The sequence below is a fragment of the Neomonachus schauinslandi genome, chromosome 2 (assembly GCF_002201575.2).
Source record: "Neomonachus schauinslandi chromosome 2, ASM220157v2, whole genome shotgun sequence".
NCBI lineage: Eukaryota > Metazoa > Chordata > Mammalia > Carnivora > Phocidae > Neomonachus > Neomonachus schauinslandi.
This window is the reverse complement of record NC_058404.1, coordinates 131,516,413-131,544,409: the sequence shown is the minus strand read 5'-3', so window position 1 is coordinate 131,544,409 and position 27,997 is coordinate 131,516,413. Positions and strand designations below refer to the sequence as shown.

At 37.6% G+C, this 27,997-nt stretch overlaps 1 protein-coding gene across 1 annotated transcript in view; it reads right to left on the bottom strand.

The window, feature by feature from the left end:
- The window catches only part of FAM13A (family with sequence similarity 13 member A), a 336,606-nt gene that overhangs the window by 174,183 nt on the left and 134,426 nt on the right, over positions 1–27,997 (bottom strand). The window lies entirely within an intron of this gene.

The window sequence follows — 27,997 nt, the reverse complement described above, 5'->3', positions numbered from 1 at the left end:
TTCAATTTCTTTCACTTGCTCTATAACCTTGACCTCTGTATCACGTTTCTTCCCTTATTTTTTACCTACTACAGTGAAGCTGCCCACCATCCATCACTGCATTATCTAAATCATGGATTTTTTCCCCCCATTTACCTAAGGGTTAATTAATTATAGTCTTTTAAACAATATTTTAGTCAAATACTTTACAATATTACTAAATTTTGCTGAAACTTCTTTATTTCTAAAGAGAACAGTATATTATTAGGATAAAATGTCCCTAAAGAAAATACTACTACTACTTGCTACTAAAAAATACTTACTGAATCTTGGGATGTATGAGGCACTATGCTAAAGTCTTTGCATTAATGCCATTTTTGCCCCCTCCATAGCCCTATTAGGATTAGGTACTATTATCATCATTCATTCCCCTTTTAAGGATAACATAAAATCTACAGAAGTTAACTAACTTGCCCAACATCACACGGGACTCAAAGATAGCTCTGTGTAAACTTATGAACTCATATCACCTTTAAATGATATCTCTAATATCCAATACACTTGACATCTTAAGCCACTAGGTTGTAGAGCCATAACATTTTAAAACCAAAAGAGTTTTTAAAAATCAGCTAGTCTGCCCCGCTCCTCTAATTTTACAGATGGGGACTTGAGGACATCTGAGGTGATGTGCCCAAGATCACAGAGAGAGTGGCAGAGCTGAGACCCGTGCCTGGACCATAAGGCTGTACGTTGCACCTGTTCCTAGCTTTGTGCTAGGGAGAAATGTGACCAGACTCGGAGGGGATCAAGAGCCTCCTCTAAGCTGGGGGTAGCTGTGGGACTGCCAACACTCCCAGCTGCCTGTGGCCTCACGTACAGCTCTATGGAAGGACCCAAGGGTACATTTCTGAGCTCTCCAAATAAGCCTGCATTCCAGTCCTACCCTTTCCCACAAGTCATAACACCTGCTGGCGGTAAGCTGCTTACTGGAAATAGTGAATGAACCCATTCCCACTTCTGACTCACTGTGAGAGGGATAAACTATATCCAGCATGACATTCAGGAGATCCAAGTGATTAACTGTATAATCTATTGCGTAATTTGACCACACTGGATAATATAATTATGCTTAATCCTTATACCCCCTTTTAAAACTACTGGGATGTAAATGTTAGAATGTGATGAGAAGAAAAAAGGCTGACTCTCAAGGGAAGCTAATAGGAATCGCTGACCTTTGTTTATGATTGTCTGAGTGTTTACAAATGCCTACAATTCTTTCTTCCTTATGCATAGGCTAAAAGGGACAGTGTTTCTTTATTACTCTTATCTCCCCCACCCTGTCCCTGTGAATCAATGAGTACAAGGTTGATAGCTAGCTTTTCCCTATAAAACTTTGAAAACCTTTTCTGTAAACTTTTATCTGAAAATGCCACTTAGATGAATTATGTTTATTTTTTGTTTTAGGACGTTACATTCAGACAACAGAGATTAAGTAAAATTTAGTAGTCAGGGCACTGAAGTGGCAGTCAAGAGATCTGACTTCTCATCCTGGTTCTCTAACCAACCAGCCATAGGAACTCAGGCAGGCATTTCAACCTTTTGGACATCCCTTGGTTCAAAGATTTCTAAAACAAAGGCACTGGATTAGGTGAGCTCCAAGAAACTTTTCTGGGTCTTAAATTTCAAGATTTTCGGATTCTTTCAAGAAGAAGCAATATTTGTTGACAAAAAGGTAACCCACGACCTGTTCAGAGTTGCATTCCCAATGCCCCATGAGACTGCTGCAAAGTGCTGGTGTCCACCCAGGGGGCTCCGGGGCCACAGAGGGAACATCTCCTGCAGGGCTAATGTTACTCAAATTTCTGGAGAAAAATTAATACATTCCACTAGTAGCTTAAATAAGTAACTGGAAATAATTTCATGTATTTTTTTAAGACAGATATATTATGGAGTTAAGTGAGAAACTTTTTTTTTTTAAGATTTTATTTATTTATTCATGAGAGACAGAGAGAGAGAGAGGCAGAGGGAGAAGCAGGCTTCCCGCTGAGCAGGGAGCCTGATGCGGGACTCGATCCCAGGACCCTGGGATCATGACCTGAGCCGAAGGCAGATGCTTAACCATCTGAGCCACCCAGGGGCCCAAGTGAGAAACATTTTTAAGGTAAAACTTTTTTACAGTTATACCTTTATAAAGCCATTTACACAGGTGGGTATATATTTAAGAGAATTAAAAACAAAGGTCCAAACAAAAACTTGTAGACAAATAGTCATAGCAGCATTATTTATAACAGCCAAAAGGTGGAAACAACCCAAATGTCTATGAAACAATGAATGGATAAAGGAAATATGGTATAACTCACAATGGAATATTACTCAGCTATAAAGAGGACTGAAGTATGGATACCTGCTAAACATAGATTAACTTTGAAAACATCACGCTAAGTGAAAAAAAGCCAAACATAAACAGACATATATATTGTGTATATAAATAGACATATATTGTGTGATTCCATGTATATATTGAATGTCTGGAATAAGGCAAATAGTGACAGAGTGGTGGCTAAAGGCTAGAGGGAGGGGAGGGATTCCTAATGGGTCCAGTCCGTATGGGTTTTTTTTTAGGGTGACAAAAATGTTCTGGAATTAGGTAATGGTTGCACAACTTTGTGAACATTTTTTTTTTTAAAGATTTTATTTATTTATTTGACAGAGAGAGACACAGCGAGAGAGGGAACACAAGCAGGGGGAGTGGGAGAGGGAGAAGCAGGCTTCCCGCGGGGCAGGGAGCCCGATGCGGGGCTCGATCCCAGGACCCTGGGATCATGACCCAAGCCGAAGGCAGACGCTTAACGACTGAGCCACCCAGGCACCCCCTTTGTGAACATTCTAAAAAACAATAAATTGTATATTTTAAGCAGGTTTATCTTATGGCATGTGACTAGTATCTTTTTTTTTTTTTTAAATAAGTCATTTAAATCCCCACACTCCCAGGGCAAAGGAAGAGACCTTGAGTTTGCTTGAACTCCTCCTTTAGAACTGCTTTGAAAAGGATTGAAGGGGGAATGATTTGTGTTTGTTAAGTATTAAAGTGTATGTGGGCATAAAAATTCACTCAACAAGTATTAACTGAACCCTATCGTGTGTGGCATTCCAATGCTAGTCACTGGAAAAGGTAATGATAAACACATCAGACCCAATTACAGGGTATATTTATATTTAAACACTTCATCTGCTTAAATGACTTAATTGATTGCTCACTCTAATGACTTTTGTGCAACAACCAATTGCTTAAACCAGCTGTGTCACCTTGGTATCCTGAAAACACCATTTAAAAATACAATAGGGAAGGAAAAAATACTTTATCACAGCTTTGTTGACCTTCTATTCAACTACTAATGACATGAAAAAACGGACAAGTACTCAATGTTTCTTTAGCAGAGCACACTACTCCCACAGTTATTCACAGGCTTGTTCCTCATTTCGTCCAGGTCTTTGTTCAATTTCACTAAAGAGGATTCCCTTCCTGGAACACCTTATCTAAATTGCTACTGCTCTCCCCTCCCACTTAATGCGCTCTCTCTCCCTACTCTATATTTCTTCATAGCCATCAGCAAAATATGACTTTAATACTTACTGATTCTAAAACTGATGGTTGCCAGAGGGGAGGGAGTGTGTGGTTGGGTGAAATAGGGGAAGGGGCGTGAGAGATACAGGCTTCTGGATATGGAATGAATGGGAGTAAAAGTCTCAGCATAAGGAATATAGTCATTGATACTGTAATAGTGTTGTATGAGGACACGAGGTAGCCACAATTGTGGTGAACATAGCACAGTGTATAAACTTGTCGAATCACTATGTTGTACACTTGAAACTAACATTGTGGGTCAACCATACTAAGAAAAAAAATTAAAAGAAAATACTGTTTCTCATTCTTTGTTCATCTCACCCTCTTCTGTGAGAGGACCGGGTCAGTCTTGCTTATGAATAGATCCACAAGGCTAGAACCATGAGCCCCTACTAGAAGCTAGTAGGGGCTCAACTGCTGAAGTGAATGGGTAAACCAAATGATTGAGTAATATCCCTTTTCTAACCTTTCACAATCCCCTGGGCATTCTTCCTGGTTTCAGTTCTCTCCTTAATCAGCTTACATTTCATGATTCTTCATTCCTTTGCTAATACACTTAATTTTCTTCATCCTGTTTCTAATCATTGTATTCATCTGGAAAAAGTACAACCTTGGACAAATCCAGCTATATGCCTTCTCTGTGCTGAGAATTAAGCAAATGAAAGTGGTTGGGGGAAAAGTATAGAATTAGTTGACTGTTTTATGTTAAATTTATTATCATAAATCTTGAGTGAGTCCTCTCTAATGCATGGCAATTCTGTTATACTTCTTTAGTAACTTGACTTTCCACCCTCCAGCATGACATTTCATGTCTTCTCTTTTCTCAAACCTCTTTCCATCCATTCTCACTTCATAGCTCATTGGGAAAACAGAAGACTGGAATAGATGCTACTCACTGCCTCACCATCAAATCTGCAAACATTCCATCCTTTCTGCCTTCCCTCCAGTTACAATGAAAGAGAAGATGCTGATCCTATCAGCCATTCTCTCCACACACTCCCCACTCCTGGGGATCTTATCTCCTCTTATTTTCTCAAGGATTTCCCTCCCTCAATTATCCCCTCATTCCCTCTCTACTAGATCGTTCGCATTAATCACAAGCGTGCTCTGGGATTGTATCTTTTCGGTTTGTTTTTAAAACAAAACTTCCTTAATCTCATTTCTCCCACTAGTTATGGTCCATTTCTTGGCTTTCCTTTATAGCTAACTCCTTCAAAACAGCTGTCATCACTCACTATCTCTACTTCTTTATTTTCAAAGCCCTCAAATCTGTTTTGTTTTGTTTCTTATCACCACTCTGCAGAAAGAGATGAAACTGTCCCAGCTTAGTCTCTGTCTTACTCAGGTTCTTAGCAACATCTGATCCAGGTAACTAGTTATTCTTGAACTACTCTCTTCCATTAGCTGCCAGGACATCACTGGTAGGAAAAAAAAAAAATTCCTATCTCACTGACCAACTCCATAAAGTCTCCTTCGTTGCTGCTTCTCCACTATATATACAATCAAGTTATTTATCTATTGCTTATTGGTTTATTTTCTGTATCATTAACTAAATAGAAGTTCTATGAAAGCAAATAATTGGTTTCCTTTACTCACTACTGTGACTACAATGCCATAGAAAAGTGCCTAGTAGAGTAAGAGCTCAATAAATACATGTTGAATAAATGGCTGACGTTGGAATGACTCAAGAGTTGATATAAATTAGTCTTCCTTTCCCAAATAGTATGATTTCAATCACTTTCATGGCTTTTAAATCAACCAACACACTAATGACTCCCAAATTCCACTTGTCTTTAATGTTTCTCCTGAGTTCACATCACTTTTATCTAACTGCCTACTTGGCAACTCTACTTGGCTGTCTAATAAGCTTCTAAACTTAGTATGTTCAAACCTGAGCTTATACTTTATCAGCAAAAAAATCTGTCAGTCCTTGAGTCTTCCCCTGATTAACAGATGGCACACAGTTGCTCAACCCAATGTCTTAATCTACCTTAATTCTTCCCTTTCCCACCCACATCAAACCCACCATCAAGTGCAGTCAGTGCTACCTCCAAAATAAACTGGGATTCATTCACTTGTATGCACACAGCCACCCCAGTCCTAACCATCACTGTTCACTTAAATTATTTCAATCATTATACCTTCTACAAGGCTTTTATATGTAAATGGGATGGTGTTACTCCTCTATCAAGGTCTTATCATTATTTCTGGACTGAAATCTAAACTCTTTGCCATAACCTACACAGCCCTGACCCAGCTCTTCCCTACTTCTCTAACCTCCATCTCATACCATTTACCCTCTCCCTCAGTATGTCTCAGTCACATTAGCCTTCTTTTATTCCAAGTCCCTTCCTACCTTCAAGTATTCAACCTTTATGTTTTCTCTTCCTGGAATGCCTACCATTTTTTTTTTTTTTAGCACAGTTGCTGCATTCTTATCCTTCAGCTCCTGTGTCACCTCCTCAGAGAGACCTTCTTTAACAATCCCATCTCAGGTGGCTGCCCCTGACTGTGCTCTTATTAACCTGCTTTTTAAAAATCGCAGTACTTATTCAAATTTGTAATTAACAATTTTATTTATATTTCTTTGTCTGTCACTCCCAGACTTTGAGGTTCATGAGGTCAAGAATTTGATTAACGTATCCCCAGCATCTAGTTGGTATTTAATATTTGTTAAATGAATAAACATAACAATGTTGACTTCTACATCTCCCATCCCATTAGTATTAATTTCCAGCCATTAAAGAAATGTGATGGATTTCTATGGTATTAGGAATCCGATAATAATATATTTTCTTATAACCTAAGTAATATAATGGTGGGTGAGGGTAGGTTGCAAAGAAGCTATTATAACAAGGAGGCAGCTATCAGCTGTATTTGGTGTGCTGGGGTCCAAACCGTAAGGTGATTTGGTTAGATTTAGTGACAGGGAGAGCAGATGACAGAGAACAATACTGATATGATCACAAGTTGAGACAGCAATGTTGATATGATCACAAGTTGAGGTAATAGCCTGTGCCTGAGGCCTCCTATAGGAAAGAGCATACAGAACAGTGCTACTTTGCACATAACCACAACCCAACTAATGAGACTGGCTGATTACAGACCACTCTCTACAATGCCATAAAACTCTCTGTGACTTATCTCTATTTGCAAAATGAATCTTAATTTGACTGTAAAAAAAAAAAAGATGTTTTCTTAAAACTCAAAAGCAATAGGATGTTATCTTTACACAAATAAACAGAGCAAATTGAATAAGAAAATAGCACTTTCTAGACCTTCACTATGTATACTTCTCGAAGAAATCTGTGATCCTTAGGCATGGTCAGGGAAACAGAACTGACGGAAGTGAGAAGTAATCAAACCCTGGATATATTTTGAACTTACTACATTTACATTGTAAACTGCAACTACAATATTCACACATATAACCTTAATTGTCTTTTAAGTATATTAAAAATGGCTTTACAGAAAATGGCAAGTCATTTCAACTTAAAACAGGAATGAGCATGGAATTGTCACAAAAACTGGTTAAATCAAAGATCATTGTATACATCATTAAGCATTAGTGTTTGGACACTAGATCTTAATATTACAATCCAATACAGGGTTTCCTATAGCTCCTCGGTCACCTCTTTGGAGAGGCTCTCATCAAAAACAACCTCCCCAGTTACTGTCAATCTGCTTTATTTTTGCCACAGTATTTATTGCTTTAAGATTGGTTTAGGTGTCTGTATGTTATTATGGTGATTTCAGATATAATCTTAATATCTGTGCTTTTCGTTGATAATCTAGTCCACCATATTTTCTTCGTTCATAGTCCTGACTTGGAAAAGCTCTACTTTTTATTGCTGTGCAGAGGGGTTGGAATAGTGATCTACCGTCATTGGCAAGCTAGCCAGTGCGAGACTCAGGACCTTTTCATTTGCTGTTCCCTCTGCCTGGAATGCTCTCTTGCCCCGGAAGTTTCCATGCCTTGCTCCACCACATCATTTGATCTCTGGTCAAATGCTAGCTCAGAGGGACCTCCCTTCACTTTTCTATATAAAGCAGTGCCCTGAACTTCTCTCTCTTCTTTCATATACCATTAATGTCAAGTCCTTATCATGGTTTAATTTTCTTGCAGAATCTATCATCAGATGGCATATTAATTTCCTTAATTGTTTACTGTATACCCTGGCCTAAAGGCAAACCCTATAAGAACAAGGATTTTTTTTTTTTTTTAATTCACTGCTATTTCTTCAGCTCATAGAATACTGCCTGGCTGCATAACAGGCATTCAATAAATGCTTGTTGAATGAACAGATTGATGAAACAAAAACAACCTCTTCTGATTCTTCTCTCCTTCAGTTTATCCAACTCACGAATGTCAAATTTTCTAATTTAGAACTCCAATGCAAGTCACTCCTTTCCTGACAAGTTTTAGTTCCTTCCACCTACCAGAACAAATTTAAACTCTTATTTCTGCTATCCAAAGGCCTTCAGCCCACTCTTCTTGTCTTATCTGCTCCACACATACATTATAACCTGGATCACTTGTTGCTTGTGCCAGTTACGTATATGCTTGTCCCAATCCCCATCCCTGACCTTAATATGTAAAGGGCATTTCATCTTTTTTGCCTCTTATAGCACAAAGTGGATGACTAACCTTTTTGCATGTCTGGCATTCATTTTGGAAATTATGGAAATTTAAGGGAAGACAGAAGAAACCACCCTTCTCCTACTGGTCACAGTGTTTTAATCAAAGTATGTCTCTGACCAACCTCACATTGCTGTATATTAGATCTCCAGAACTTATCTTGCAAAACTGAAACTCTGTACCCCTTAACCACACTTCTGCATGTCTCCCTCTACCAGCCCCTGTCAACCACAAATATACTCTTAGCTTCCAGGAGTTCAACTTTTTAAGATTTCCACATACAAGCAAGATCATACAGTATTTGTCTTTGTACGACTGGCTTATTTCATGTACCATAATGTCCTCCAGGTTCATCCATGTTGTCACAAATGGGAGAATTTCCTTCTTTTTTATGACTAATATTCCACTGTAGATATATACATCATATTTTATTTATCTGTTCATTTGTCAATGGACATTTACATTATTTCCATATCTTGGCTACTGTGAATAATGCAATGAACACAGGAGTACAGATATCCCTTTGAGACACTACTTATTTCCTTGGATATGCACCCAGAAGGGAGAATGCTGAGTCATATAGGACTTCTATTTTTATTTTTTGATGAACCTGCACATAGTTTTCCATAATGGCTAACCAATTTACATTTCCATCCAGTTCTGGGATGTCTTAAGGGTTCCCTTTTTCCATATCCTCATCTACACTTTTTATCCCATCTTTTTGATAATAGCTATTCTAAGAGATGTAAGATAATATCTTGTTGTGGTTTTGATTTGCATTTCCTTGATGATTAGTGATGTTGAGTAGCTTTTCATGTACCTGTTAGCAATTTGTATGCTTTCTTTGGGAAAATGTCTATTTGGATCCTTTGCCCACTTATTATTTTTCTTTTTGCTATTGAGTTATATGAATTTTTTTATATTAACCTCTTATTGAATATATGGTTTGCAAATATCCTCTCTCATTCTGTAGGCTGCCTCTTCCTTTTGTTGATGGTTTCCTTTGCTGTGCAGAATACTACAAAGTTTGGGTTTTAGTTTGATGTAGTCTCACTCATTTTTGTTTTTGTTGTCTGTGCTTTTGGTGTCATATCCAAAAAAATCATTGCCAAGACCAATGCCAAGGAGTTTGTCCCCTATGTTTTCTTCAATGAGTTTTATAGTTTGAGGTCTTATTTTTTTTAATTTTTTTTTAAAGATTTATTTATTTATTTGAGAGAGCGAGAATGAGAGAGAGAGAGCACATGAGAGCGGGGGAGGGCTAGAGGGAGAAGCAGGCTCCCTGCTGAGCAGGGAGCCCGATGCGGGACTCGATCCCGGGACTCCAGGATCATGACCTGAGCCGAAGGCAGTCGCTTAACCAACTGAGCCACCCAGGCGCCCTGAGGTCTTATGTTTAAGCTCTTAATCCGTTTTGAGTTACTTTTTATGTATGATGTAAGATAAACGTCTAATTTCATTCTTATGCATGTAAATATCCAGTTTTCTTAACACTGCTTATGGAGGAGACTGTCCTTTACCCATTAGTATTCTTGGCACCCATGTGGAAGATCAGGTGATTGTAGATGCATTGATTTCTATTGGGACTCTCTATTTCATTTCGTGGTCTCTATGTCTGCTTTTATGCCAGTATCATACAGTTTGGTTACTATAGTGTGATGCCACCAGCTTTGCTCTTCTCACTCAAGACTGTTTTGGCCATTTGGGGATTTTCATGGTTCTGTATGAAATTAGGACTTTTTTTTTTTCTATTTCTGTAAAGAACATCATTAAGATTTTGATAGGGATTGCATTGAATCTGTGGGTCATTCTGGGCAGTACAGACATTTTAACAATATTAATTCTTCCAATCCATGAACGCAGGATGTGTTTGCATTCGTTTGCGTTATCTTTTTATTTCATCATTGTTTTATAATTTTTAGTGTACAAGTCTTTCACCTTTTGGTTTATTCCTCAGCATTTTATTGTTTTTGTTGCTAATATGAATAGGCGTTTTCCTAATTTCTTTTTCAGATATTTTGTTGTTTGTGTATAGAAACATGACTAATTTTTTATGTTGATTTTGTATCCTGCAACTTTACTGAATTCATTTATTAATTCTAACAGTTTTTTGAGGGGGCATAGTTTTTAGGGCTTTCTATAAGACCATATCATCTGCAAAGAGACCATCCCAACTTCTTCTTTTCAGACTTGATTCATTCTATTTTTTTTTTTAATTGCTCTGGCTAGGATTTCTGGTACTGTGTTGAATTTGCAGTGTCAGGAATGGGCATTCTTGCCTTGTACCTGATTTTGGAGGGAAAGCTTTCAGTATTTCCCCATTATGATACTACCTATGGGCTTGTCAGATATGGCCTTTATTGTGTTGAAGTGAGTTCCTTCTATAGGTATTTTTAAGGGATTTTATTATAAATGTTGTGTTTATTCTGCATTTACTGAAATGATTACATGTGTTTTCCCTTTAGTTTTGTTAATGTGGTGTATATCACATTGATTTGTGTACATTGAAATATCCTTGTATTTCAGGAATAAATCTCATGTGGTCATGTTGTATGATCCTTTAACATGCTATAGAATTTGGTTTGCTAGTATTCTACTAAGGACTTTTGCATCTGTGTTCCTCAGTGATATTGGGCTGTAATTTTTTTCAAAGATTTATTTATTTATTTTTGAGAGAGAGAGAGCATGAGCAGTGGGGAGGAGCACAGGGAGAGGCAGAGATCCTCAAGCAGGCTCCCTGCTGAGTGTAGAGCCTGACACGGGGCTCCATCCCAGGACCCTGAGATCATGACTTGAGCCAAAATCAAGAGTTGGACACTTAACTGACTGAGCAACCCATGTGCCCCTGGGCTGTAGTTTTCTTATGGTGACTTTATCTGCTGCAGTATCAGGGCAAGGCTGACCTCCTAACATGAGTTTGAAAGCATGCCCTCTTCCTTATTGGAAGAGTTTAAGAAGGATTCATATTGCTTTTTTTGCTGTATCTTTTGTGAGGATGAAGACCATTCTCAGCAATCAAACTATCAACATTTCAGAAAATGTTGACATCACTCTGAAGTGTTGTCTGAAGCACTGTTTATGTGAAGGGCCCCAGAGGAACTCTGAAGGGGGGATTTTAATCCCATCAGTGTAGAACTCAGTTTCCTTGAAAAGAAAAAGAAGAGGCTCCAGGTTGACAAATGGTGGGAAAATAGGAACTGACCACTATTTGTACTATCTGTCTGTAGCCATGTATAGAACATGATTGAAGTGTTATACTGGGCTTCCATTACAAGATGGGGTCTGTGTATGTTCTCTTCCCCATCAATGTCATTATTCAGGACAATGGTTTGCTTGTTGAAATCCAAAATGTGATGGGCGAAAAATACATCCACAGGGTTTGAATGAGGCCAGCTATTGCTTGTTCAGTATCTCAAGTTCAGAAAGATGATTAATTTCCGAAGGAAACAACACTGAACTTGTATCAAATTCAGTTGCTTTAATTCAGCAAGCCACAACAGTTAAAAACAAGGATATCAGAAAAATTTTGGATGGTACCTGTTTCTGAAAAAAGAACAGCTCAGTAGGCTGATAAGATCGAAACTGTCCAGCTACAGAAAGAGCAGGATGTCAGATGATTCCTCTGACTTATTTGTGATATTTTAAAGATGCAATAAAAATTGTGTATTAAAAAAAAAAAGGAGGAGGACTGGTATTAAATCTTCTTTGAAAGTCATCTGGTATTGAACTTTTTGTTGTTGTTGCTGTTGAAAGTTATTTGATTACTGATCCAATCTCCCATGTTTCCTATTTCTTCTTGATTCAGTTTTTATAGGCTGTGTGTTCCTAGAAATTTATTCATTTCTTCTAGGGTATCCAATTTGTTGGCACATAGTTGGTCACAGTAATCCCTTATGATCCTTTTTATTTTTGAGGTAGCCATTGTAATATCTCCTTTTTCCTTCTGATTTTGAATCTTCTTTCTTCTTAGTAAGTCTAGTTAAGGGTTTGAATTTTTTTTTACCTTTCCACACAAAACTTAGTTTTGTTGATTTTTCTATCATTTTTCTGGTCTTTATTTATGCTCTAATCTTCATTATTTCCTTTATTCTGCTAATTTGGGGTTTACTTTGTTCTCTTCCCAGTTCCTCGATTGTGAAGTTAGGATGTTTGAGAAATTTGTTTTTTAATGTAAGCATTTATCAAAATAAACTTCCTCCTAAGCATCTTAAATGTTCCTCCTTCCTTTTTGTAGCATTTTATAAGTTTTGGTAAGTTGTGTTTTTGTTTTTATTTGTCTTAAGATGCTTTTAAAATTCTCTTTCAATTTCCTCTGTGACCCAATGTTGTTCAACAGTGTATCGTTTAGTTTCCAAGTATTTGTGAATTCTCCCATTTTCTTACTGTTATTGATTTCTAGTTTCATTAAACTGAAGTTGAAAAGATACCTGGGATGATTTCAATCTTCTTAAATTTGTTAAGATTTGTAGTGTCATCTAAGATGTCATTGATCCAGGAGTATGTTCTGTGTGCACTTGAGAAGAATGTATATTCTTCTGTTGAGTTGAAACTCCTGAACGTGTCTGATAGGTCTATTTGGTCTATGATGTTCTTCAAGTCAGCTGTTTATTAATTTTTGTCTGGATATTCTATCTTTTATTGAAAGTGGGGTTGAAGTTTCCTAGTATTATTGTATTGCTGTCAATTTCTCTCTTTAGATCTGTATTTGCTTGATATGTGTTGGGCACACATATGTTTACAATTGCTAAATCTTCCTGAACTGGCCATTTTATCATTATAATATGTCCTTCTCTGTCTTAGAGAGTTTTTGACTTGAAGTTTATTTTTTTTCCTGATGTAAGTATAGCCACACTTAGTTTCTTTTGGTTACCATTTTCAGTCAATACTTTTTTCCATTCTTACACTTTCAGCATCTGTGTGTCCTTAGCGAGACTCCTGTGGAGAGTATATTGCTAGATGTTTAATTGACTAATTCTTTTTTTTCAAGTTTTTATTTTAATTCTAGTTAGTTAACATACAAGGCAACATTGGTTTCAAGAGAACTGAGTGATTCATCACATACATTTTTCACCTAGTACTCATCACAAGTGCCCTCCTTAGTACCCATCACCCCCATTTAACCCATCCTCCTACCCACGTACCCTCCAACAACCCTCAGTTGTTCTCTATAGTCAAGAGTCTGTTTTATGGTTTGCCTCTCTTTTTCCCCCCCATGCTCATCTGTTTTGTTTCTTAAATTCCACATATAAGTGAAATCATATGGTGTTTGTCTTGTGACAAATCTATCTATCTCATATCTTCTTTATCAACTGCTGAAGGGACGTTGGTTTTTTTAAATCCATTCAGTCTGCCTTTTGGAGTTTTTAATCCATATATACTTAACTGTTGATAGATGAGGACTTATTGTCATTTTGTTGTTTTCTGTTTTGATTTGTTTTGTTCCTCTTTTCTTCTGTTATCTAATTTTTTTGAAGAGATTTGCTCTGGTTCTTTTCTCATCTGTGTAACTATTAGGTTTTTTTTTCATTGTGGTTATCTTGAGATTGCATAAAATACTTCAGTAGTTATAGTAATCTATTTTAAACTGATAACCATTTAACTTCAGTCACATATAATTCTATACTTTTACCATCCCTGGCACACTTTGATTTCCTGTAGTCAGAGATTGCTTCTTTTTAAATTGTATATCCATTAATAGATTATCTTTTAACTTTTATTTTAGGATTAGAAATAATTTACACATCACTATTATAATGTAATGTTATTCTGCATTTGTCTATATTTTTACTTTTACAGTGAGATTTGTGCTTCTGCCTTGTTTACCATGTTTGTTTGTTTGCTTAACAGATTTTATTCATTTATTTTAGAGAGAGAGATAGAATGTGTGGGAGAGTGAGGGTAGGGGCAGAGGGAGAGGGAGAGAGAATCTAGAATAGATTCCATGCTCAGCAAAGAGTTGGACACAGGGCGCAGAGTCCCATTTGGGGCTTGACCTCACAAGCCAGAGATCATGACTTGAGCTGAAACCAAGAGTTGGACACTTAACCAACTGAGCCACCCAGGTGCCCATGTTCATGTTTTTATTTCAATTTGAAGATCTCTCTTAAGCAGGTTTTTTTTTTTTTTTAAGATTTTATTTATTTGACAGAGAGAGCACAAGCAGAGGGAGGGAGAGGGAGAAGCAGGCTCCCCGCTGAGCAAGGAGTCTGATGCGGGACTCGATCCCAGGACCCTGGGATCATGACCTGGGCCGAAGGCAGCCGCTTAACTGACTGAGCCACCCAGGCGTCCCTCTTAAGCAGTTCTTTTAAGGAAGTGTAGGGTTGACAAATTTCCTCAGTTTTTGTTTTTGGCTTCAGTTTTTGTTTTGTTTGTCCCTTGGTTTGTTATTTATCTCTCCTTCATTCTTTAAAGGATAATTTTTCCAGGTATCCTATTTTTGTTTTTGTTTTCTTTTAGTACTCTGAATATGTCCTTCTACCTCTCCTTTCCTACAAGGTTTCTTCTGAGAAATCCACTGATAATCTTAGTGTTGGGGGGGGGCCCCTATACATGATGAGTCATTTTTTCTCTTTCTACTTCCAAAATTCTTCACCCTTGATTTTTGACAATTTGATTATAATGTCTCATTATAGTGTTCTTTGAGTTGATCTTATTTGAAGTCCTTTGAACTTCATAAATCTGGATGCCCATTTCCCTCCTCAAATTTGGAAAGTTTCCAGCCTTTTTTTTTTTTTTAAATAAGCTGTCTACCCCTTCTGTCTTCTCCTCTGGGACTTCTATAACGCACATATTGATTTACTTGATGTCTCATAAATCCTGTAGGCTCTCTTTATTCTTTTTCATTCTTTTTAATCCTGTGACTGGCTAATTTCAATTGACTTTTATTTGAGTGTGTTGATTCTTTCTTCTGCTTGACTGAGTCTGCTGATGAAGCTCCCTACTGCATTTTTTTTTTTCATTTCATTCATTATATTCTCTTGCTCCAGAATTTGAATGGTCCTTTTTATGGTTTCTCTTTGTTGAAGTTATTTTGTTCATGTATTGTTTTCCTGATTTCATTGAGTTGTCTCTCTGAATTTTCTTATAGTTTGCTGAACTTCTTTAATTATTTTGAATTATTTGTCAGGCATTTCATAGGTCTCCATTTCTTTGAGGGTCAATTCCTGGGAATTTTCTGTGTTCCTTTGCTACTGTCATGTTTTCTTGATTTTCCATGTCATTTATTACCTTGCATTGGTGTCTGCACTCAGCTGTTGCAAGCGATAGCAGAGACTACAGGGGTCCTCAGCAGTGAAGGCTGTGGTTGTCAATGGGGCAATGAGGGCTGCTGGGGTCCTCTGGCTCTCCTTTACCTCCACAGAGGGAAGTGAAAGCCAAGAGGATCCTTCTTGGTACCAAGCTGTGCTGTGGCCCACGGAATAAGCCAATACAGCTAAACTGCTTCTTACACTTATCTATGTGGCCATTCTTGGGTTTTGTGCTGCACTTGGTTGCTGGAGCTTCTTCACTGTACCCTGAATTTTCCCTGAGCTATTTTCATCCATTAGTTGTCAAATCATTGTTTTTGTGGGCAAACCAGGGTTGGGGCCTCCTACACTGCCATCTTACTCATGTGCTCAGCTTTGCTTTTTTTTTTTTTTTTTTTAAGATTTTATTTATTTGTTTGACAGAGAGAGACACAGTGAGAGAGGGAACACGAGCAGGGGGAGTGGGAGAGTGATAAGCAGGCTTCCCGGGGAGCAAGGAGCCTGATGTGGGGGTCAATCCCAGGACCCTGGGATCATGACCTGAGCCGAAGGCAGATGCTTAATGACTGAGCCACCCAGGTGCCCCTCAGCTTTGCTTTTTGTTCTGTGAAATACCCCAGGTACTTCCAAACAATTCTTTTTTGTTTTTTTAGTCTGATTTTAGCCAAAGTTGCTTTTTGTTGTTTTCAACCAAAATACTTTAAGTCATACAAGTATTTATTACAATGTCACTTTATAGTGTGGTCACTCAGTAGAAAACTGTGGAATCAGATCTTACAATGATGATGATGATGATGATGATGACAATCAAAATGTAATACTGGCTATCACTTAATATAGTGCTTACTCCATGCATGGCATTTTTCTAAGTAGTTATTATACATTTCTTCATTTGACCCTCACAATAACCCTCTGAAATATATACTTTTGCTGTCTAAATTTCTTATATACAGAAACTGAGGTACAGAAAGTAAAAACAGATTGTCCAAGGTCACACACCTAGTAAGTGTCAGAGCTGGAATTTGAAACTAAGCAGTCCATCTCCAGAGGCCTGCTACCAACTGTATAAAATAATGGTTCTCTAGAAGAATCCTTTGTATCTAATTAGATAAGGAAAAGTGCAGGTTAGGTAACCCCAAAAGTAAACTAAAACAGGAATATTTAAAAATGACACATAAAAATAATACATTATTATTATTTTTTTTTACTTTATAAATCTTCAATATTCATTTATTTTCCAGTCTTCTGATATGGGCATTTGTTTGGGAATGTCCAAGAGCTTGGAATTCCATACCTTCTTCCTTGTATAAACCATAATGTATCCCCTATGTGGAGTAAAAATATAAAGCCTTTAAATCTTTATCAAGTCTCTCCAATGTATTCAACTTATCTTTTACAACAGAAATAATTCTTTGTGTACATAATACCATCTCTTTGCATGCTCTGTGTCCTCTCCTTATGCACCAGGAAGACTACATTTCTAGCCTCCCTTACAGTTAGGAAGGAAGCAATAAGACTAAATCTGCTCAATGGAATGTAAGAAGTATGTTAAACCACTTCCAGGTGTAGTCATAAAACTATTCCATATTATTCTCAACCCCTTCTTTTTCTGCTGAAGCAACTTTGGAGGATGGTTTGAACAAAATGGAGGAGAGTTGCTCAACTCTCTGCTCTGTGGAGTGAGAAATAACTTCGAATTGTGTTGAACCCCTAAGATTTCAGAATCTGTTACAAAAGCTTGTATTAACTACTCTGGCACCATTTTCCTACAAATAGCTATCATGTTGCATTAACATTGCATTTGCTTAATTAAATTATGTAGGTACCACAAACAATAAACTGGTATGAATAGTTTTAGAAAAGGACAGCAACTCTTGGATAGCATAAAGTAAAACTGGTAATGAACAAGTATATAAGAGAATAGTTTATTAGTCACAAGCCTTCAGAATTGCCATGGATAGCAGTCAGTATGCTTTAAAAGCAAATGCAGGGAATTGATTAATCTGGCAAATTAGTTAGATGGAATTCTGTTAAGCAAACTTTTATTGTATACTCTAGAAATGTGAATCAGTACTAATTCCCAGAACAGTTACATGACTTTCCTAGAATAAATTTGAGTTAGCTTTTACTTAGGTGTACATAATGCAATTCAACAGACTTTTGAGTAAATACAAGTAACTAGAATAAGTGTTTTGGAAGACACAAGAATGCAAGAGTTACTCTACAACTTTTAGAGAAAAGCAGAAGGATAAGTAAATAGGAAATATTGTTCTGACCCTCAAAGAACTTATAATTCAATACAAGAGAAAAAAGCAACTCACCCAAGGCAAAATGTGAGACTTGTTCTAATAGAAGGACAAAGAAAGCGCCCTCAGACAACAGAGGAGACAGGGATTAACTGCACCTGGAGGAGGAGCAAGGGCTTCATTGAAGGAGAATTTGAGATGTCGTGGGTTGGACTCCCACCCACCCAACCCAGATTAGACCTTGCAACAAGGGCAAGTAGTTTGAGTGGTTCAGCAGGGAAATGGGTGATAATGGAGGGAAGAAGGTAGCTAGTAAGGGTATCATTATGAAGCTAATTGAGATTTTACAGTTTTGAGGCTCAGACTTAGGGGAAAGCTCTGGGAAACACTACATAACACAACAGTATTATTTCAACCAAGGAGTAAACGAGCTGGGAATTTATACCCGCATGCTCCTCAGTTATTGGGTAAGGGCTGCCCCTGGAGGGATATTCCTTTCTAGGCACTCCTGGCTCACAGAAATATGAACTCTATCCCTAGGAGACCAACTGAAGAAAACAGCAGAAATTCAGTATCAAAGCAAATTCAAGTAATCTTTTGAAAATCTACAAATATTCACTTGCCATTTACTGAGGGTCCCTACCTGCCAAATACACAGAATGTAATGATTTAAAATAGGCAACTTCTGGGGCACCCAGGTGGCTCAGTCGGTTAAGCATCTGACTCTTGATTTCAGCTCAGGTCATGATCTCAGGGTCATGAGATCCAGCCCCGTGCCACGCCCAGCATGGAGCCTGCTTACAATTCTCCGTCTCCTTCTGCCCCTTCTCATTTCTCTCTCTCTCTCCCCCTCTTTAAAAAGTAAACAAATAAATAAAAATAAAATAAGCAACTTCTGAGGTGTCAGTCCCCAAATATTGCCATCTTACTGTAAGTAAAAGTTGCAGAGTGTAACGATGTTTTCATAAGCAAAGCAATTTAGTCTGTCTTCTGTTAAGTATTCTTCATAATAAGAAGGAAATTAACACCGGGCAGATATATCTAATCTATTCCAATGATTCTTGAGCAGACATGACTTTTGAGTGTTTATCTGTAAACACTCTACAAAACAAAATGTTTGGGGAAAAAGAAATTAACAGCAATCTGAACTGTAAATATGTGACTGAAGTCACAGAAGTATCCCAAGCTAAGCAGTAACTTCTAATACTACTTTTATTACTTAATGCTTTACATCCACTGATAATCAGTCACCACTACTAGAAGGTGCCTATGTGAGTCATGCAAGCATTCTATTATACAATTTTATGTTTGTTTCTTAAACATCATTTACTATTTTTTAGCCTTCAAACTCAGAACCAATCTAAAATGTATAGCTCACTGTCCAAAGAAAGGCTTGATTTGAAGACATGAGCAAGTGAATTTTAATTTATTGCTACCTCTGAGTTCTGAGGTGCTCAAAATAACATTTTGGGGAGTACAAGTTAGTCACTTTCACTATGTAAGTTCACCCACACAGAAAGATAACACAGCCAAATCACAAGGCATCAAACAACATAAAAACCAAAACATTTTTTATTTCCTATTATGACTCCACTGCTACCCAGTTTGAAGTATTCTTGAGGAGCTATAGCAAAGGTTAGGAGTAGCAAACGCATAAAGGACTAGAATCAGAACAGAAATCTTCCCTGACACTAAATTACTACAATACATATTGAATAAATGTATAAATTTTCATGGCACTGATATTTCAAATTAAACTAAGATTTTGGTTATTCCTATACTTGGCCTGTAATTAGTACTTTGAGTTTAAAAACCCAGCTCTGTCATTTACTGCTCTTGACCCTGAATAATTTACTCTTTCGACTTGCTCATGTTCAAGGTAGAATTAAGTTCATCTACTTCACAGGGCTACTGTAAGAAGTAAATGAGATAATATGTACAGAAGTAGTTAGTATAACACCTGGCATAAAGCCTCCTCCCTTTTGCCCTTCTCCTCCTGCACTGATTTTGTGTGTTTGTTATAGACTGTACGTTCCTTCTGGGGCAGGGACAGATCTTGTTTATTTTCTGAAGAGGCCTAGCCCTTAGTTCAGAGCTTTGCACAAAGTAGGTATTAAATATTTAAAAAAGTGAATGTACATTTGTTGAAGTTAATTTGTTTAGACTGTAGCCCTAAATGAAAAATAAAGACACATGCAGTGTTCTTGAGCATGCAAAACATATGGGAAATAATTTAGGAAGTTTATGTGATCTGCCAGCTTATGTGACTTTTACTCTACAGGAGTAAGACTGAACTTTGTAATCAAACTTGCCATACCGCATACTGATAAGTGAGCACTTCCTTCAAACTAATCACTGTGAAAGGTTATTCTAATATTTTGCTTTTGCTCAGAACATTTTTCAACTGTTTTGAATTTGCTTATGAGTCACACAGGAAAATCAGCCTAATTATTTTATACCCGGTTTCAATTTTAAACACAAAAGTTAATATTTAATCACTACTTCCCAACTTAGTGATCTGCTGTGGCTCAAAAGGACTACTGATTATTTCCCATTATCAAATGTAGCATTAAAGGACAAGGATCTCCCAGTCCAATGATGACAATGTCCAATAGGACACAGGAATGACATATGTTCTGAAGTCAATTCCAAAGAAATTCCTAAAGATATAATGGGCAATAGTGACATTGTCTAATAAAGACAGTCTCACAAGATGTTCATTTGGAATACAGTGATACTCATTTAAGTATCTCTAGATCAATATTGAGCAACATATTAATCACATTCTGTGTATTATATATAGCCTTATTAAATATACATAAATGTAATTTATACACAAAGCATATTTATACACAAAGTATGTAAACAGTATGTATATACTAGGCAGATCAGGCTCACATCTTTCCCGTCTACCTCAGAATCTGCCATCTTCCTGGGTAAATTCAGGGCCAATATGAACAAACCATCAGTATCTTTATTCATCCCCTTTAACCATCTTCTTCGAATGACTTTCTCTTTTCCACTTCAGTCACTTATTCTCATGAACACAACCTAAATCTCTTCATCACTCCAGACTGCTCCATCTCCAGAACTACTAATGTAAATATCTACTCTGTTCACAGCCCACCACTCTTCTAGCCTGCTTGCTCCCATCTCAAATATTCTCTAGCCTAACTGGGGTCTCTAGTACCTCCTACTGTGTTGTTCATTCATATCCTAACTCACCTGTCAGCTCTTCTCACCACCTTCACTACCATTACCCTGGCCCAAGCCACCATCATTTCTTAACCAGGTTATTGTGATAAACTCCCAGTGGGTCTCTCTGCTACTGTCTATCCCTCTCAACAGTCTATCCTCTGCCTAGGAATTATAGTAATCCTTTTAATATGTGAGTCATGTCATGGCACTCTTTTGTTCAATCCTGTCTAATAAAATGCTCTCAGAATAAAAGTCAAAGTATTTACCATGATCTTTAAGAGCATCCATGATCTGGTGTCTTGTTGCCTCTTTGGTCTCATTTCTTTACCTTTTTCCCTAGCTCAGTGTAATTCAACCATACTAGCCTTATCAACAGATGGAACAGACCCAAAACAGGTATACTCCCACCTTAAGGCTTTGTACTCCTCTTCTCCCCCTATATGGAATATTCTTCTCTCAAGTGTCTTCATGGCTTGCTGCCACTTCCTTCAAGTCTCTGCTCAAATGTCCCCATGTCAATGAAGCATTTGAGCATCCTATTTAAATGAGTGAATGCCATTCCCCTACCTTACCAGTATTCTCTCTTTTCCTTTTTTTTCCACAGAACCTATCACCACCTGACATACTAGTTTCTTAATTATTCATTGACTATTGTTTATTGTAACTTCATTAGAATATAAGCGTCATAAAGGCAGAGACTTTTGTCTATTCCTTACTGATGTATTCCTTGTGCCTAGAACAATGCTTTGCACATAGCAGGCACTCAATAATTATTTAGATTTAATAAATTCAGCTTAGATTACATGGTGCATTATTTAAACCATATTTAAGCCACCAAATTTTGCGTATGTAAAAATCTGGATGATAAAGGATGAATGGATGAATGAATATGAGGATTGGATGAATATGAGGGAAAAACTTCACTAAGTCTTGGATTTAGATCCTCTTATGAAGAGAGACTCTAGAATTATTCTGAAGCTAGAGAAATTAAACTATAGTTATTAGAGGTCTACTTGAAAGATAAGTTTCTCCTAACCTAGTTATTTAGAAATACAGATTTGACCTTCCAATTTGGCAAAATAAAGGTGCTTCTATTATGCTCCTTCCTTGAAACCTACAAAAACCAAAAATAATGAAAAAGAGAAAAGCAAGCTGCGCCTTAAGCAAGAAATGGCCATAACTATAAAGAACCAACTATGAAGACTACTTGCCAAATTCAGCAAAATGTGGATTAAAATGCCAAGAGCAAACATGTACATTCTCAGACCTCCAGCAGACTACAGATTTCTCCAAATGTCACAGTCCAAAGAGGTCTATCCAAAATTCCTTTGGTTAAAGTAACGAGATCTAGTGGATATGCCCAAATCATTGCAGAATCTGGAAAAGCCTTAAAGGGACCTTAGTTCACTCCCAGAGAATGAGAGAAAAAGTGGACTTGAAGGAGGAGTCCTATAGATAAATCTTTTTCCTTATTTTTGCCTTGGCCCCCGGTAGAGGCCTGTCTGGAAATGGGCCTGATGAATGCATTGTACAAGCCATGATCAATTTTGCAGCACTGACCAGAGTCAACTGAGTAGAAACAGACATTAGGCTACTCCCCTGAGAGCTTATTACAGAAAAGCTTCACTGAAGAGCCACACCAACTTCCTGCTTGCACCAAAAAAAAAAAAAAAGTAAAAATCTAAAGTACAGCTTAAATTAAATCCATCCTGTTCTTAAAACGTCTCATTGTTCTTCGAGTCTTATAATTGTTAACTCTATAGTTAAGTTGCATACTGGTTCACTCTGCTGTGCAGCTCTTGTGCTACTTCCTATGGTCTGGCCAGAAATGTCTGGTCACCACTACACAAAGAACACAGGATGTAAAGCATATTCTTCTCCTGGAAGATTTTCTGTTTTCCTGCTCACTTCCTCTCTCCAGCAACGTGTTGAAATCCCATTTTTCACAGAGCCACTTAAATACTTCACTCCTCCATAAAACTTCCACTTTAAAAAAAATAACTTATTTTCAGAAAACATATCTAAATAGATGCTTAAATACTAAAATCGCAATTTTCCATCCATTGAAGGTACAATCATATTCAATTCTTGCCTTTCCAAAGAGGATACTTAATATAGTCATAATAAAAAAAAAAACTATAGTAGTGAATTAATAGTAAGAAATGTCTAGAAGCAGTAACTCTCCTGTCATGAGTAACACATCTGATTGTCAACTTTATTTTTCTGCTTTTGACTCTGTTTTCCTTCCATCATCAAGCCTGATTCCCTTTAGGTAAAGAGAAATAAGATAATACCATAAAGGTGATGTGAACCTAATGATTTCTTTTCAAGCTCAAATTTATTGAAAACTTGCTATTTTTGTTTCATTTAATCATAACAAAAGACAGCCAAATTAGTGATAGTTTTCCCATTTTACAGATGAAGAAACTAAGGTTGAAGGAGAGACTGAATAATTTGCCCAGAGGCACACAAACTGGAAGTTCTAACCCATTCTGTCTTATTCTAGATTAGAGTTTTAAACTCTGTGCCCTAAGCTTATTGATAAATATATCTACTGAAGTATCCTTGACCGGTCATTTCAAAGTAAGCCAAGGTCTTCATCAATTACTCTTCATCCTATATTCTCACCCCCCCAATTTAATACTTTATATTTCTATACTATTTAACTGGCTTTGAAAATACTTTCACAAGCATTAATGGTTTGAATCCCACAATAAATCTATAGAATATTTGCCATTTTACATAACAGGAAAGGGAAACAGATATTATAAATTACCCAATCATATTGCTGAGTAGCCAGGTTACAAATATAGGCCTTCTTGGGGGGGAAATCAGAGGCGTAGACGAAACATGAGAGACGATGGACTCTGAGAAACAAACTGAGGGTTCTAGAAGGGAGGGGGGTGGGGAGATGGGTTAGCCTGATAATGGGTATTAAAGAGGGCACGTATTGAATGGAGCACTGGGTGTTATACACAAACAATCATGGAACACTACATCAAAAACTAATGATGTAATGTATGGTGATTAACATACCATAATAATAAAACAAACAAACAAACAACAAACAAAACAAAAAAAAATACAGGCCTTCATATTCTATTTTCAGTGCTCTTTCCAGAACTGTTAAAATCTTTAAAAGCATCTAGTATCTTTTCTTAAAATAAGGCAGTTATGAAGTACTCAGTAAACTATCATGTTTTCAATTTTATTCAATTATTTTGAAAATACTCACTGACATTGATTTCATATCATGTACAAATTGTGATCAGGCACATTATTTTCAGTAAAATGAATAGAGTCCATCTACTGAATTCAAGGAATTTTCAATGCCAGGCATTGCACCACAGCTTGACAAACATGAGGCCTGAAATGACATTGCTTCTATGGTCACATCAAAGATTGCTTAGTATATCAAATGTATGGGAAGGAAGTGTGAATAAGTAGAGTGGGTTCAAATTATGAAAACTCTTGTCTTGCTAAGATTTAGATTTTATAATGTAGGGATAGATGAAGAAAACCCACTGAAGAATTCTGATATGAGAAGTGACATGTTCATAACTGCATAATAAAGAGTAACTCAGGGGCGCCTGGCTGGCTCAGATGGTTAAGCGTCTGCCTTCGGCTCAGGTCATGATCCCAGGGTCCTGGGATCGAGTCCCGCGTCGGGCTCCCTGCTCAGTGGGGAGCCTGCTTCTCCCTCTGCCTCTGCCTCTCTCTCTCTCTCTTTCTCTCTCTGTCTCTCAAGAATAAATAAATAAAATCTTTTTAAAAAAAAAAAAGAGTAACTCAGGCAGAAGAGGGAAGATGGAGTCAAGGGACAGCCTAGAGTCGGGGAAGCAAGTAAGAAGGCTTTTGTAACAATCTCCCAAGGATGACTCAGTCCACAAATCTGGCTGATTATTAATATTACCAAGGAAGCCTTTTAAAATGCAGGTTTGGGGGCCCTACGATGAGTTTCTGACTCTAAGTCTGGGTCACCAGGCGATTGTGATAATGAGCTAAGGACAGAATTCTCTTACCTGGATGAGAGGCTTTGAGGAAGTAGTAGTGGGGGGTGGGGAGAGATTGAAGAGATACTTAAACAGCAGAATTAACAGGTTTTAGTGATTGTTGGACACCAACCTGGAGCAACTGTGTAGATGGATGGGCCATTCATTAAGACAAATGGAGCATTAGATCTTCAAGGACAAGAAAAGATGATGAGATAATCCATGGGACATGCAGGAGCAAGTGACCACTAGGCAGTTAGATATTTATGTATGATTTACCAGGCAGAGCTCTGCACTGAAGACCTAAGAATAAACCTAGGAAATAACAACGTTTAATCCTGACTGAGAATGAAGAATCCTCAAAGGAGACTGAAGAGAGGCCAGAGAAATAGGAAGATGACAAGAACCATTTAATATTCATTGAAATATTTAATTCAGAAAGTTTGGTTTGGGGACATGTGAAGGCTTGAATTTCAAGTAAAGGCATCCTAATTACATACTGTCAGCAAAAGAGTAGGAGAGAGAACAATGACAGCAAAAGTTCTATTTACTTAAGGCAGGAACAGGTTATGATCAGGCTTGTTTTTTAGGCACAGAACTCTATCACACTGGTAGAAAGGAGATGGGACAGGAGTGTGTCTAGAAGTGGGAGAACTGTTTGAAACTGTGTGGCTGTGATAAGGTCCTAATCTAAAGCAGAGGTAATGGGTAGATAAAAGACACCCATTCCAAGAGATAGAAGATGGAACTTGAGTCCCTGTGGGAATGGTAAAGCGGGGAGGAATCAAGGATAAACTAAGGATTCTAGTCCAGCAGGCTGGGGACTGGCAAATTAGGGTTAGAGAGGACAGAACACTAAGTTTTGGGGATGATGTTTTTGGTATGAGAAATTGGAGGCACCAGTGTGGCATTTTATAGATAGTGAGAAAGACAGTTCTATTGCTCTTCTGACAAGCTGGGGCTCAAGTTATGATTTCAAAGTCATCAGCAGTATGTATGGTAACTAAAGTAAAAGACAGTCACCCAGGCAAATATATATTTAGTGAGAATAAATGAGTAACAGTGGTGATTGTCAGGGGAGTCAGAATGTAGTACTCAGAATCAGAGATAATAGTGCAAATACTGCCTGACCTACACCAAGAGCAGTGAGACCTACATCAGCATACTGTTGGTGTACTCAGTAATGAATTTTTGGTATTTTGGGGCAATTACATCAGGCTGACATCTTATAATGTGCTAGAAATTAACTAAAATCTGTGGATAAAAAAAGAAGAAATCTGTGGATGATTTTCAATTTAACTATTATTAATTTTGGTCCCTTCTGGGCTATCTTTGTACAAATCATTTTATAAATCTAAGTACAACACCTTCCAATTATACAGATTGTATCAGATATAATGCTTTTGGTGCAAGAAACAGAATACTCCACTAAAAGTAGTTCATGCTCTGAGGACCTTAATTTCCCTCACGTAACTCCAAGTCCAGAGGTTTGTGAGTTCCGGGTTGGTTCAGCACATCAGCAATGATGAGGACCTAGCCTTTCTCCTCTGTTAGCTGCTAACTTCAGTGTGTCAGTGATACATTCATCAAGGGCAAGGATGGTGGCAGCAGCTCCAAGCATCATACCTTCAGATGATAACATCTGAAAGCAGGATGGAAGAGATGGGCATCTTGTTCAAAGGCCTGCTACCTTTGTCACTTTGTAATTAAGAATTTAAAAATTAACTACATTAAGTTAAATGGATAAATCTTAAGTGTACAGTTGCATGAGTTTCGACAAATGCATACACCCAAATAACCTACATCCCTATTGAGATGAAGAACATTTTCATTACCCCCAGAGAGTTCCCTTGGGCATTTTCCTAGTCAGTCACAAGCATCAGAGTCAACTATACCCAGAGGCAAGCCACAGCTCTGATCTCTTAAACCATTCTTTTTAATCAGGGATGACAATCTTTCCCAGAGGCCCTCTGCTCCCAGAACACTTTGCCTTACATCTCCTCTGTCAGAACTGTCTCAATCTTCCTTTAAGTCAGTTACTGCCTAAAAAGGATGGTAGTCTAGACCACGGTGACTCATCCATCCCTTGCAGCTGTGAGAGGGACCCCTCTGACCTCAGCACTTTGCTGCAAGCCCAAATAAAATGTTGTTTGTATGAAGCAAGAAGTAAGAGAGAAATTGCTGTACACACACATCCCCCATCCTATTCGTCTACGCATCCAGCCATCCAATATCTGATCCATTCTTCTAACTTTATTTCACTTGCAAATGTACTAAGTATATACTCATTTAAGTCAATGATTAAAATACTGAAAATTACACAAACAAATGTAGAGACCTGCCCCGAAGTTAACACCAATCTACATTCAAAGTCCTTCATCCTGGTCCAAATGCAACCAAACTTACATTGTCTGAGCCCCAAATCTCCATATAGTCCACAAGGATATGTGAGGAGCTTCATTCAATCCTTTATGACTCTGTTCCCCTCTGGGGCGCATAGAGGTGTGCCAGTGGATACATTTAGTACTTATAGTATGTTAAGGATTTCATTGTGAGCGTCCCATTTCCTTTTTAACCCAGCTTCCTTTTGGTTTGTATCTAATATTTCTATGATTTTAGGAATTAAAAAAATCTACTTTCTAAACAACATCCAAGTTTCCATACCTAATTGTGGCTAGCATGTTCTTTGTTTTTATAGACCCTAAAATGGCTCTGGCATATTCCATTAAAACAATTTTCGTAACCTCCATTTCATCCTTACTGGCTGTAACTAGGTCCAGAACATCATACTCCCTTGTAGCATAATCTACCATATCAGCAAGGTCAGTAAAGAATGGACCAACTGTTTTTGCTTTAGCAGAATGATGTTTCCACAGTACAGAAATGTAGTTTCCAACCATGACCTTTATCTGCCTCTACGCCAGAACTGAAACTTGCATTAGGAGGGTAGCAGTCATATTCTTCATCTACCTAAGATATCTGTATTTGACGCCCATATACTATCAGTTTGTGTGTCTTATCTTGTACTCTCATGCTAAGTTCTCCACCAGACTTAAACCTAGTAGCTC